Source organism: Brachyistius frenatus, unplaced genomic scaffold, assembly GCF_029030835.1.
Source record: "Brachyistius frenatus isolate BFR_SWC_R1_liver_20210118 unplaced genomic scaffold, ASM2903083v1 Contig_79, whole genome shotgun sequence".
NCBI lineage: Eukaryota > Metazoa > Chordata > Actinopteri > Embiotocidae > Brachyistius > Brachyistius frenatus.
The window spans coordinates 635,001-649,297 of record NW_027210678.1 but is presented as its reverse complement, the minus strand read 5'-3'; positions in this window follow the sequence as shown (position 1 = coordinate 649,297).

Sequence of the window (14,297 nt, the reverse complement as noted above, 5' to 3'; positions counted from 1 at the left end):
CTTTCTTGCTAACATAATATCTTGGAAACACCTTAAAGGACTTTCTTTGAATTTGGCACAAATGTCCTCTTTGACTCAAGGATGAAGTGATTAGATTTTGGTGATCAAAGGTCACTTTGACCTTACGTGTTTCCCTTTCTTCTGAATGTGGAATCTCACGGACACCTTAATGGACTTTCCTTCAATTTGTTACAAACGTTCTCTTGGACTCAAGTATAAACTTGCAGATTTTGGTGTTTAAACTGTCACCTCACTTCCATCCCATCCCTGCAGTTGTTGCAGTGTGTTTGGGATCATTGTCATGTTGGATCCGTCCTCTCCTGACGAGCTTCTTAAGACCGACAGTCATCTGTTCATAGTTCATCTATATCTTCCCTACGGATTTTGCAGCCTGCGGTCACTGTGGTCAAACATCCTGAACCCTGAACCTGAATGTTTTTTAGTCATCTGAAGGGTTGGTGACAACGTGCTGGATCACAGATATAGATCTCCTCTCAGCAAAGAAGAAAATAAATGTATTTCACAAAATGTCAGTCAGCTACGTCGGCATTTTCCCGTGAACGTAAACAGAGACACAGCGGAGGAAAAACCTCCTCCAAAACCTGACGGGGCTTCAAATTGATTCGGTGCTCTTTGCCCCGGTCATGTTCTGCTCTTCTTCACCTCGGCTGATACGTGGGAAACTTTCCATGTCTGGTTTAATCTCGTCTTCCTTCAGACCGACGCTGCGAGGCCACGAGCCGTCGGATAAAGGTCACGAGTGAGACGGAGAATTAATGATTTTGTTGTAATTCCTCACAGAAGAAGAAGAAGTTGTCTGAGTCGTCCTCATTGTTGCTTCAGGCTTAATTGGGAGGAAGGAGACATTTGTGCGTCTCCCGGTCTCCTCTAATAAGTCCATTTGTACATCAGCGTTTGTGTTTACATCTTCTTCATTAGTTTTGTTTGTCAGTTGAATTTATGAACTCTCAGATTCGTTTTTCTTCCAACCTGTGAAACTGGTACATAATCACGTGTTCACCGTGTCGGCTCAGATCACCGTGTTTGCGTGTGACGCAGCTTAACGTGTTCGTGTCGAGGCTGCGCTGTATTTCTGTCCGTCAGCCGGACGTGTTGACGGCACGACGCCTGGATGTGTCCGAACCGGCAGGACCGATGCCGTGAAACGATGACGGCTCTGTCAGCAGTGAGGATGAAGATGAGGATGAAGATGAATTTTTTTCACTCAGTAATGTTGATGTGTGATGAAGCGTGTGGTAAGAAGCAACGAGTCCATACGGCAGCCAAGAGTTCTGAGTTTCAGGAGCATTTCAAGTAACTGATAAATAACCGTTGACATTTTTCATGCTATGAAGAAAAATGATTTAAAATGCTCCTGACTTCATCTGCTGGTTACTGAGCTGCTTTCTGCACAAATTCAGCCCGGTTTCAACATCAGATTACTCGTTGACGACAAATTTCCAGTGTAGGAATTTGGAGTTCTTTGTTTTCACGTGTTCCTCGACCAATAGGATGACAGTTCTGCAGCCAACTAAATGCAGCTTTCAGGACAGGAAGCATAAAGAAGTTTTGAGAACTTAGAGTATTTTCCAAACCTTTTTTCTCAGGAAGTCTCGTAATATAATAAAATGAATTTGTTCAGTGGCAGATTTTCAAATAAATGTCAAATTATTTAGTGATTATTGAGAATATCGAGGCGTATAAATGAGTGTTGAGCCGTTCAGCTCTGTACCAACACTGGAAAGCGTCCATGTGGCCCAGCTTGGCTTCGTAAAGCGCCCAGCTGACCGTGTTGGTGGGCGGGAAGCCGGTGATGATGTTACGTAACAGTCGACACTTTTCTGAAATGATTTGTGATGAGAAAACATGAGATTAATGACTGAAACGTGTCGTTCTGCAGCTCATGAATAAAGTTTTTTGTTGTTTACATTTTGAGCTCCTTATTTTCTCTTCATAATTTTTTCCTTCCACGTTCGCAGCTCACAGCAGCACGTTGACTCCTTCAATTGCCATTAAATGTCATTTAAAATAGTTTTTTTTGTTCTGTCCATTTTGCTTTTATTGAACGCGTGATATGACGTCTTTGTGCTTTTCAATTCCCTGAAGTAGAAGCTGCAGTTAGCCGGCGGGGCCATTAGCCCGCCAGTCAGGCCTTGACGAGACAGCGGGTGGGGGGGAGGCGGGTGGCTTCGGCTACTTGTCACCGCGGGGGGGCCTAATGACGGCTGTCAGAGCGAAGGGCAGAAACATACAGATGATTTCTCTCAAAGTACAGTCGGAGCTGATGAGTCAAATCTGCAGCTGAAAATATGTCGGGAGAGATTTCCTTCATCGTTCGTTAACGGTCTTCATCACAGGAAGTAGAGAGGATACCAACTCTTCTTTAAATCACGTCGTTCAGCCTCAGCGATTACCGCGCTTCCCTTCACTTCCTTTGTCACGTATCTGCGTCTCGGAGAGACCGGAGCGAAAGGATTTCATTTCCACGGATGTCTTTGTGTGTGTTTCGGATTAGCATACTTTACGAAGGTCGAGGCGGTTTGAAAAGAACCGATCGGGCTCGTCGGAGGTCAGTAAACAGGATGTGAAGACAAACTGCCGGGACATGACCTCCGATATCTGGGAAACGGATTCCCACGAGAGACAAACGGAAATCATTAAGCTCTGAAAGCCGAACACATCTACAGCAGCTCTGGGCTTGGTGTCACACATGTTCAGGAATTCACCTGTCACAGGAAGTGGATGACGGGCCGGACGATGGGAGGAAGTCCGCAGCCTGTCGAGAGGCGTTGATGATTCCTCCACGTCGCTCATCCACCTCATTCATATTCCAGACGAGACACTCGGCTGTGTCCGATGGCTGATAATTACACAGAGCGACGTGACGGAGCCCGGTCCAGCTCCGATGATGATGATGATGATGATGATGATGATGATGATGATGGATGGCAGGAAGAGTTGGACGCCGTCAGCTCTGCTTCGTTACAGCCACAGACTGCAGTTGGCTGCTTTCAGATGGAGCTGGGCGTCGGACACCTTTTCACTGGAGCAAAATCCAGATTTTAAATTTGTATAATCTCTTGTGGAAACACACAAAATGTTCAAACTTCAAATTGTTTACTTTTCTAATTTCTATCTAAAACCGAATTATTTTCACAAACTTAATCAAAACGTGTCGAGATGGGACGTAAAAACCGCCGGCAGCATCAACACCGTCACAGAAACGATCATCTTTAAGTTTTTAGTTCCTCTGCCCGGCTGCACACGGTTCGTGATGAGTTTCATGTAAATGTGAGTGAACTGATCCTCCGTGTTTCTTACAGCTCGTTTCCTGACGTCTTGGGTTGACAAGAGGGCGTCTTTTATTTTAAAATCACCTCAACACCTTCTTAATTACTGCACACAGCAGCCATTCGATCACAATTAGATCCTAATCTGCTGCCTGTCGACCCGACCGCCGGCTTTCATTTCAATATTTACTCATTACAGAAAAGAAACAGATGAAGTAGTGAGATATTTTTCTCCTCTCGGTTCGGGTCAGGGCATTAATTAATTCCTCCGTAACAGAAAGGGAATATTAAGCAGCTAATTAGTCGTGGCGGAACATAAATGAGTGTAACTGAATAAATGAGCTGCTGGATCTCTGCTGCTGTTTAACACCTCTGAAGAGACGGCGGAGTCAGCACCTTCAGAGGAGAGGAGATGAGGAGGTGAGCGAGGAGATGAGATGGAGGACGACTTCATGATGGTCCGGTTGAGGCCGTGGACTCTCCTCTCGTTTTAACACGTTATGGAGCATTTTAGACACTTTCAGCTCGTCGGTTTTAATTTTCTGGCAGCTGAGTTTGTGTCATGGAAGCAGACTGCTGCAGGAAATGTGCTCACCTGTTGTGGAATTGAGGTCAGAGCTTTCACAGTTTGTTCTGTTGAGGATGCAAACACCTCGCACCCCCCCCCCCCCGTCGGTGGTCAGTAATGGATGTTTACATGGGAGCAGAAACAGTTTGCTCAGATCAGCTCTGCTGCTGTCAGCTGTGAGAGAAATGAGTGACAGGAAGAAGCAGCAGGAGGAGGAGGAGGAGGTGATGAGACGATGAGATGTGGACAGACAGGCAGGGAGAAGACGGTGTGGACACAGTGAGACAGGAGGACAGGCAGAAAAAGGAAATTACAGATGTGAAGCAGGAGTTTAATCTAAATGGAGAACGTAGCCTGCGGCAGCGTCGACTGCATTGAGACTCGGTGACGAGTAGGAAATGATGTTATTAACATGGAGTGTGAAGCAGGTTATTAGAAAGGAGTAATTGTCCAAATGTATATGTAGGCAATTTCCTTTTTATAGGTCAGAGCCCTGAAACCACGTTGCACCTGTGAAACATGTCGTCTTCCATTTTGTAGTCTGGTTCAGCTGCTTTTGGTTTAATATCAAAGAAATATTTACTTTAGACGGCAGCCTCGTCTGTTGGTCGCTCACGTCCTCAGATATTGACCCAACGTGTCTGCAACATGTGATATACACGTGACCTGTAGGGGCAGTATGGAGGAGCCCTGACAGGGAAACGAGTCTGAGACCGTTGTGTCCGCACGGTGGGAAATGCTGGAAAACCGCATTGTAGATTTAAGATGCTGCATCGGCCTCGTTTTTCAGATGTGGAAGCGACGAACACTTTTATATCCAGTCTGTATTTATATCCCCAATGTTCTAATTATATCCTTATTTCGGTGGTGCGCCCTCTAGTGGAGTCCTCCAGTAACACACAAGCATGTGAGCGATAACGTTCGTAAGAATATCTCGCTCTATTTCATATATAATAAGACGGAGAACCAAAGATCGTAGACTTCCTGGCTCACGGCTTAAACTTCAAACGAGGTGCTTGAACAGAAAACCCTGTAAATTCTCGATTGATGAACTCAACGTGGACCAGGTGTTCCTGGCTGTCCTCGGGTCTTGTCCTCCTCCATCGTCCCGTCCTGTGATCTGTGTCCTCCGACCTATTAGCAGCTCCGTGTCTCGGTCAGATCAGAGTTTTCAGAGCGCTCATTCGTCCGTAGAGATCCGTTCTGTACTAATAGCAGGTTTTAGTGGTCCGACCGTCTCCTCCTCATCGCCCTCCATTGAGGCCGCTCCTCTCTTCTTCTCACGGCTTTTTGTTCCGGATGAGAGCAGCTGTCAGTCACAGCCGCCGGGTCGGAGATGCTCAGAGGTTGTTCGGACCGTGAAGCCTCCTGCTGTGAACCTCGGGGTCCAATATCACGCTCGGCAGCGCCTCCTCGGGGCTCCGCAGCTGGAAACAGGCCTCAGAAATCAGCCGGTCAAACAGGCCGCCTCCCACTCAGACGGCCATTCGGTCCCGTGTTGAAGGTCCGGGCTCATGTCGCGCTCCACGACACTCGGTCACTTCATCAGCCAGTAAAGCTGCTGAACTATCAACCTAAAGCGCTGATTCAGCAGCTGATTTTACTCTAAAGAGACGGTTTGCTCTGTTTTTGATCAGAAGACGTGTCCACACCGAACCACCTTCATCCTGTAGGAGGATGATTTACATATATATATATATATATATATATATATATATATATAGTTTATCTCGCTGTGGTCACGTCTGACTCCGGTCAGTCTGGAAACTCTTCAGTCTCCCAGCATTATGAAAAAAAAAAATCTGTTTTCTTTGTGAAAATATGTAAAAACTGAAGCAGCTCTCTGACTTCATGTCTGTTTTTGTCTGTTTTTGAGAGGCTGTCGGATTTAACAGACGGTTCAGCGACATAATTGTTTGATACTGTAGTTTCTCATTCAAAGAGGTAAATTCTGTTGCTGTCGAGGTTTCACACTTCATATCGCTGCGATCGAGGAAATGAAAGGAGTCTGCTTGCCGAGAGATGAGCTTTGGATCAACATGATATTTAAACCAGATCTTCATCGTCTCTCCACCCGATAAAAAGTAATTGTACGTCTTTTATGTCGTCGAGGAGGCCGAAGGAGATCTGCTGCCGCTTATCTTTAAAGAGACGTCTCCGCTTCTGAATCTGTAAGATAAACCAGACGCCTCACACCGTCTTCATGTGAAGTTCTGCTGCTCTCGGACATGGTGCGAATAGATGGAGCGAGAGGAGATGTGAGGAAGGACCTTAACAAAGAAGGAGAGAACATTTCCACTTCTGGAACATTTCCCGCTCCTGCTCCGACCGGCTGCAGGAATTCACTGGATTTTAACAGCCTTCCAAAAAGAAAAGGTCAGACTCGCTAGTAGAGTTTGATTTGTGCCTGACAGACTGCGTCTCTCTGTATTCTCCTGCAGCAGCGTACAACCAGCAGAGAGCAGAGGCTCATCTCTGATTAAAGACCCGAAGCCCAGTTCAGACCAAAGACTCACGATGAGACCGAACTGCTTCAGAACAGCGGTGATCGTCTCAACTCCAGATCAAGCCAACAAACTGCTGGAGATGTTCCACCGGCCGTCTGGACGCCGCGGACTGGAGCAGTTTCACATCTTCTCCTCGTGAAGCTTTGATCTGAACTGCTTAAACCATCACAAGCTGCTTTTTATAATGTTCCTCAACGTAAAACTACAAAGAATTAGTGGATTTCATCGTCTACGGTTCATAATATCATTAAAAGATTCAGAGAATCTGGAGAAATCTCTGAACACAAGGGACAAGGCTGGAAACTGTTCTGTGGTCTGGTGGATCACAATCTGAGATTCTTTTTGGATGCTGCATCCTCCAGGTTAAAGAGGAGAGGGACCATGCAGCTTGTTATCAGCGCTCAGTTCAGAAGCCAGCATCCGTGATGGTTCAGGGATGCATTAGTGTTCAGTCAAATGTTCAGGAATCATTATGACTTTAGTTTTTTTTCTTTTCAGACCTGGAAAGTCTCTGAAATGTCATTTCATCAACAAGTCTTGTTTTATTTGGCTGGACTTTACTTTCTAAAAGATGATGTGTTTGAGAGACAGAAGGAGGAGCTGGACCTGCTGCAGGGACGACTCTGGGACACGTTGATATCTTTACATGAAAACACAAACACACATGAATGGACCGTCCTGCCTGTAATTACACATGTGGCTGTTGGCGTCGCCGCTGTTCCTCCAGTGTGGGCGGCGGCCTCCGGCTGAGCTCTGGGATTTCTCTACGTGACGACTCATGATGAGATTTAGTGAGAGATGAATTGAATTCCTCCAGAATGATTTCCTGTCTGTGTGCTGTGTCCACTCCTCAGTCTGTCTGCCTGTCTGTCTGCCTGTCTGTCTGCCTGCTCTCCACATTAACCAGCCAATGTTCAGGATAATCGAGCCGTTCGGACAACACACACACTGGCAGCACCGACTGGAAGGAACAAACCAATCTACAGTCAATAACATCAAATTACAGCACAAACACAGCGCGAGAGTCAAGTCGAACAGATGAACCTCTGCTCTGTCTGAGGGACGGACACGCAGAGACAGACGGAGACGCAGAGACAGACGGACAACACATGGTGGCAATTATGACCTGTTATTAATTTCCTCACCAGGGCTGAGCTGCTGTCCTCCAATGACGGATGATTTGTGCTGATGAATTTCCTTTTAACAACATTTTTAATGAAGGCGCTGAATTGAAAAGCTATTTTCAGGTTTAATGAAAACCTATTTCATTCTTTTCCTCAAATGAGGTCATTAACGGATAAAAATAGCAAAGCTCAGGTGGAATCAAAGTACACGCCGAGTATCAGCAGGATCTATAATATTTTTATGTTAATATCATGTATTAATTGAGATCAGAGTATTTGTGCAATTTTGAAAACATTGGTTTGTGTTTGTAAAGGTGAAAGTCAGAATCTGAATAAATGTTTAGCTCAGAGAAATCTAATTATCATATTTCATAATGACACAGAGCTTCCTGAACATCCATATTTTCTTTACTAATGTGCAACCTGTACTTTAAAATAATAAATTAATGTATCCTTCATCTAATGAGGAGCATTTTGTATGGAAATAAAGTTAGTTTAAAGCATCTTTCACAGACCAGACAGTTGTCTTCCTGCAGGTTAATACGATCAATGAAGTAGTTATAAACTCAGGATGTAACATATGTACTTCATAGAACAAAGAAAAACACACAAGTTATTCACTTAAATCAAATTAAATAGATTAAAAATGAACAACATTGTAAATCCAAACAGATGCAAACACTCTGACAGCTGAGAGAGGAAGACCGCTGTGTATATGTGAGGAAGGAGGAAGGTGAGGCTCTGGCAGCTGATGGTAAAGGGAGGCAGATGGCTGGCGGTGCTGGACAGGGTGAGGCGGGGGGAGACGAGCGGCAGGACGAACGGTAAAGATCTTGGACTCGGAGGTTAAGTCCAAATCTCAGGAGGAACGAACTGAGACTCTGCAGCCAAGAACGATCTCCGTCCAACCGGCCGACACGACGAGCTGGCAGCGAACGGCTGCAGGACGGCGGCAGATAAGCGGAGGGATGGGGAGGTGATGGTGAGGCTGTAAGCAGCTTACATCAGACAGGTGTGCAGGAGCGAAGGGAGCCACGCCCACAAGCAGACAGCCGGCCAATCGATGAGGATTTCACTTGCAGTTTGTTGCGTTAATATTTTTCTCTTGTGTTAGTTGGATGCAGAAAAGAAAGAAACATCCTAAACTGTTTGAAATGTTTTGCAATACCAGCGAGTGCCACTAGAGGTCGGCTCCAAAAAGCCTCCGGCTCCATAGACTCCCATTCAACTTCTCTCATCAAATCCAAAGTGAATAAAATGTGTCCATCAGTTATCTCGGTGTTGTTAGCTAAAGTCACTCCTTCTTCTTAGTTTTCTGGAGGTCCATCTGAAAATAATCCCTCATTCATTAGAAAAGAAGATTCAAGAAGACCTGTTTTTGGGGGCGTGTCTGTTTGATTGACAGGCCTGTGGTGCAGTCAGGTTACAGCTATCGGTGGGCGGGACGTAGTATCGTCAGGTTTCCGATCAGATCGGTCAGATCCACCGCTGGCTCCTCCCCCAGCTCATCCAAATATGGTCACTTCCTGCTCCAAAATAACGAGATGGCGACACAAACTGACAGGTGATGTCACTGTTGGTTGCTGCTTGCTACCAATCCAAAGAGCGCTTCATTAATAGAGCAGTTTATGAGTGGAGATTATTGATGCTTAAAACCCCGCAAAAATATCTTCGTTTCAGAATAAAATCACCAGAAAATTGTAAAATAAGCGAACCTTTAATATCAAGATAATTTCATTTCTCTCTCCAGTCATTCAGAATTTCTCCCAGAAACCTAAAAGCAGAGGAGTATTTTATCGTCTCAGCTCACTGAAGCTAATCACTGATGGATCCGAAGTATCCATCAGGTCTGTCGTACTGTGTGCTGCCTTTCACTTCAGGGTTGTATTTCTTTTTAAAACACACGAGCCACAAGGCGTTTCTTCCTCTCCGCCCTCCAGACCTGCCTCATTAAATCACCGGCAACTGTGAGAAATAATGAGCGTGCAACTTGTTCAGGGAGTCTTATATAAGTTCAGTTTTTTGATGTGTCCTGCTGGGTACACGACTGTTTTTCAGGCAAACACCACGAGCTGATTCATGCTGCTTTATTTACAGCACTTTGATGAATGTGTTGGTAACTTTAACAGCTCGTTGGGAAAAAAAAAGCTTCATTGCTCCGGAAAAGTCGGTTGACTCGTCTGAAGCTGCAGCTTTTGTAAAGAAAAGAAAGTGTGAAGGAAGATCAATTATTGCTTTTTCTACAAAGATTTTTTGAAAACCACCTTGAAAGATTTGTTAGATATAGATATAAAAGTGTTCGTAGCTTCCAGGTCTGAAAATTGAGGCAGATGCAGAGGTGTCGTAAACTGTTGTAGCTAAAGTCACTCCTTCTTATTAGTTTTCTGGAGGTCCATCTGAAAATAATCCCTCATTCATTAGAAAAATTGCTCCAAACCGCTCCGAACTAGTAAAATGGTATCAGAATCTGAACTGGAAGCTTCATAACATTCACAAACCAACGATGACATCACTGATGGATGATGACATCACTGATGGATGATGACATCACTGATGGTTGCTGATTGGTTCAGTCTTGTAATCAGTTGAAAGAAAAACTTTAAAAACTGACTGGAATTTTCTAAAATGAAAATTGACGATCCAAAATGTTTCTGGAAAATGTCCTTTAGACAGATGAGATAAAACTGGATCTTCTTGAATCTGTGCAGCTCAATGAAATCTGCAGATTATCAAGGCACTCTGCAGCCAAACGTGCTGCCCAGTGTTACAGCGCTCCTCCAACTGGATCAGGAGCCAAAACACCAATGAAAGCAGCCAGAACGGATCAGAACCACACATTGGACTGTTCTGAAGTGGCTTTCTAGGAGTCCTGATCTGAAACATCTTAAATCCATCTTGGACTGTATTTATGTTAATTGGCATCATTTCTGAAAACATCCCTCACTTTACTTTTAGCACATTTTGCATGCTGACATTTTTCTGTTTTAGAGAAGATGAGATGTTTTTCATAATTCAAGATGGAGTGTGATTTTATCAAAGTGTGTTGGCAGCCAACAACAACAACACGACTCCGGGCCACTGAAGCCCGGCGGGGAACTTTCTGCTCCAATCTGCCAAAATCAAATCTGTTGTACATGAATAAATTAATCAACTCTAAATAAATCTGGAACGAAGAGTCAGAAGCTGCAGAAACTCGCGATGATAAAAAGACACGTCTCATGCATGGAAATGAAAGCAAATATTAAATTTATATATAACAGTTTGTTAATTATCTCTGTAACACAAAGAAGTAAAATTTTTTTAAATGATTATTTGTATTTTATACAATTACAGCCTCATTTAATTGTGTCGTTTGCTGAAAGTACAAAATAATGCGTCTTTGTGGATTTCATTTCAACAAGAATCGTTTATATTTCAGGTTGAATTTATCTTTAATGACAACAACTTACTGTACTTGTGGGAACATGCAGTGCTTCACTTGTAGCTTCTCATTACAGGATTTGGATGCGAGCCGTTTAAACAATGATTTTTATAATATTTTCAGATTTCGACCCTGTTCAGGATAATGCGGGTATAGATAATGGATGGACAAGTTAAAGAGCAAAACTTTAAGAAAACCTACAAAAAAAAAAAAAATCTGTTTCTTGTTTCCTTTTGTTTTCTTTTCACCCTCCAGGTTTCCCCTCAACTATTAGATCTAAAAATGAGGCAGAAGTGCCCTAAAGTGCAATACCAGCAAGGGCCACAAGAGGTCGCCTCCAACAAAAAAAAGTAGAGTTTGTCTTCATAACTTAGATAACAGCCTACCCCCCCCCCCCGTTAGCTTGATAAACTGGTTGCCTCTGTGGCTTCTAGACGCCCTCCACATGCCCACGACTTCCCATGTTGTAACCACGAGCTCCATCTGAACGCAGTATTAATACAGTCATTAGCTGGTGACCGCCGTTTCATCGGAGAGAACCAGAACAGCTGACATATGAGGTCTTACTTCATATCATTTTAATAGTTTTGGAAATAAATCCAGACATTTATTGGTTGCGGCTGCTGATTTGCATGTGATAATGGAGTGGAGCTGGTGGTGCTGGTGGAGGTCTGTGGTCTCCAAGCGCTCATCTGTTTGGTAGATTGGTTGAACACACGGCATCGCTGTGAACCTGCTTGTATAAGGAGTCCGTAGGAGTTAAGGAGGCTGCTGTAATGGAGGGTAACTTAAGAAGGAGTTCAGGATGTCAGCGCCTGCCAGGCTGGACTGAGGGAATAATAAACCTGGTAATATATTTCCTCCTCAAGTCGTCGTCTTGTTCTCCTGAGTTCACGAGGACGTCCCTCCGACCACCAGCATCAGTTTACTGAATCAACTAAACTCTCTGAAACTCTGTGATTTCTGACCCTTTTGTTCCACTGGCTGACAGCAGTTTGATCTCAAAGAAGCTCCGAGTGTCTGTTTCAGTCGGCGCCAACTGGCCGGCCGGCCGGTCGGGGCAGCAGGACCTCCGCCGGCCGGTAACTGCTGCCGTGAATATAAAGCAGTCAGAGCGCATCGATCAGCAGCTCGCTCCGTCTGCTGTTCGACACAAACACCAAACAGAACAGAGGCGGCGGCTCGGCGAGAGATCGCATCATTCAGGCGCTCAGGATTCAGTCTACTTCATCATCGACTGAGAGCCGTGAGACTCAACGTGGCTCTTGATTCACGACAGGTCGGAGCACTTTAAAGTCATACATGCAAATTTAAAAAAATGATGAAACTGTCAAAGCTATAAATAATAATTGTGCTCTAAAAAGTATGTATATCTATATTTATCTCAAAAACTGTTATTAACCCAAAAATAATGACACGTGATTATTGACTCGCTGTAAATCAATGTTTCTGCAGAGAATCAAACAGAATCATCAGAATAAATCGACAAACCATCGTCTCTTATTTGGAGTTGTCGTCTCCGTCCGGCATCTTCTAGGAGTTGCTGATTAACTGCTGAATGATACAGAATAGTTTATTCAGTCTTTAGTTTGGTTCATCAGAGAGAGTGAAGTTGTTTGGATTCAGATTCATTATCTCCTGGAAGAGAAATGTTGGAGGGAGTGAAATCTAAATCTGAACCAGGTGAGGATGTTTCAGAGGCAGCAGACCCAGCACGACAAAAACAAATGAACTCTGAACTACTGATTCATATTTAACCAGTGTTGTTACTGACTGCAATAACTTATTTGTATCGTTTTTATTAAGCGTCAACCATCAGTGATGTCATCAACCATCAGTGATGTCATCGTTGGTTTGTGAATGTTATGAATCCTCCAGTTCAGATTCTGTCCGTCACCATCTTGCTAGTTCGGAGCGGTTTGGAGCAGGAAGTGACCATATTTGGACGAGCTGGGGGAGGAGCCAGCGGTGGATCTGACCGATCTGATCGGAAACCTGACGATACTACGTCCCGCCCACTGATAGCTGTAACCTGACTGCACCACAGGCCTGTCAATCAAACAGACACGCCCCCAAAAACAGGTCTTCTTGAATCTTCTTTTCTAATGAATGAGGGATTATTTTCAGATGGACCTCCAGAAAACTAAGAAGAAGGAGTGACTTTAGCTAACAACACCGAGATAACTGATGGACACATTTTATTCACTTTGGATTTGATGAGAGAAGTTGAATGGGAGTCTATGGAGCCGGAGGCTTTTTGGAGCCGACCTCTAGTGGCACTCGCTGGTATTGCAGCTGAAGACACTTCTGCATCGGAACCATTTTTTAGACCTGGAAACTTTATCCACTTGTATGTAAAGACCAAAGTTGCACAGACACATCCTCCCCGTCTTTACCTTCTTAACATCAGCATGTGCAGATGTTTTATTGACAGCGTAACATGCAAAATACCGGGATCCTAAAATGGAAGCAACTAAATGGAATCCAGCCCTCATCAGTGTATTACTTCTGTTTTTCACTCCACTAAATTAGTGGCGCAGACAGATACCAGGCAGCATAATGAGGATGACAACATGTCCTGTTAGAACTGGTCATGTGACCAGGATTAACAGGATCAGTGCTTTTAGTGTTAATGAGATGCTCGACCTCGAGATCTTTCCTGTCACCACTCACAACTTCAAGCAGCTTCACTTTGTAAATCACAGCCCTCTCGTCAGGCGCTGCCTGCTCAGCGTGGCTCAGTTTCACTCAGGACTACAGACTGATTTCTATCAAACCTTCGCTGCATATAATCTGCATCCTGCTGCATTTTCACAGGAGACTAGAAAAACTTTCTTTTAAATTTTTAATTAAAAAAACATGATTTTCTCAGGTGAGGTCCCCGAAACAACCTCCAACACATCACTGCACCTGAGTCCTTTATAAACTGTACAACTATTAACCAGCCTGTTGCACGTCTCGGATTATTTTAAAACCTCTCAGCGGTCTGATTGGAAGATCCAGTTGGTTTCTTTGTGTCAGGTGTGTCTGCAGGCCAGCGAGGTGTGACGCTCATGTTGAGTGTGTGTGTGTGTGTGTGTGTGTGTGTGTGTGTGTGTGTGTGTGTGTGTGTGTGTGTGTGTGTGTGTGTGTGTGTGTGTGTGTGTGTGTGTGTTTCAGTGTTATCTGATTCCTCTGCAGGGTTTCATCCCTCTCGTTCCCCTGCTGTCTTTTGCTCTCACTAGGTTTTCATTATCCGATTCCCCCGCTGACTCTCTCGGCACACCTTCCTCTCTCCTCTTTGTTTTCTTTTTGGCGCATGAAGCCCTCTGAATGCTCCCACATGCCCCCCTCCCACATGCCCCCCTCCCATGCCGGTTCACAGTTGCCCCTCTTGTCCACAGGAAA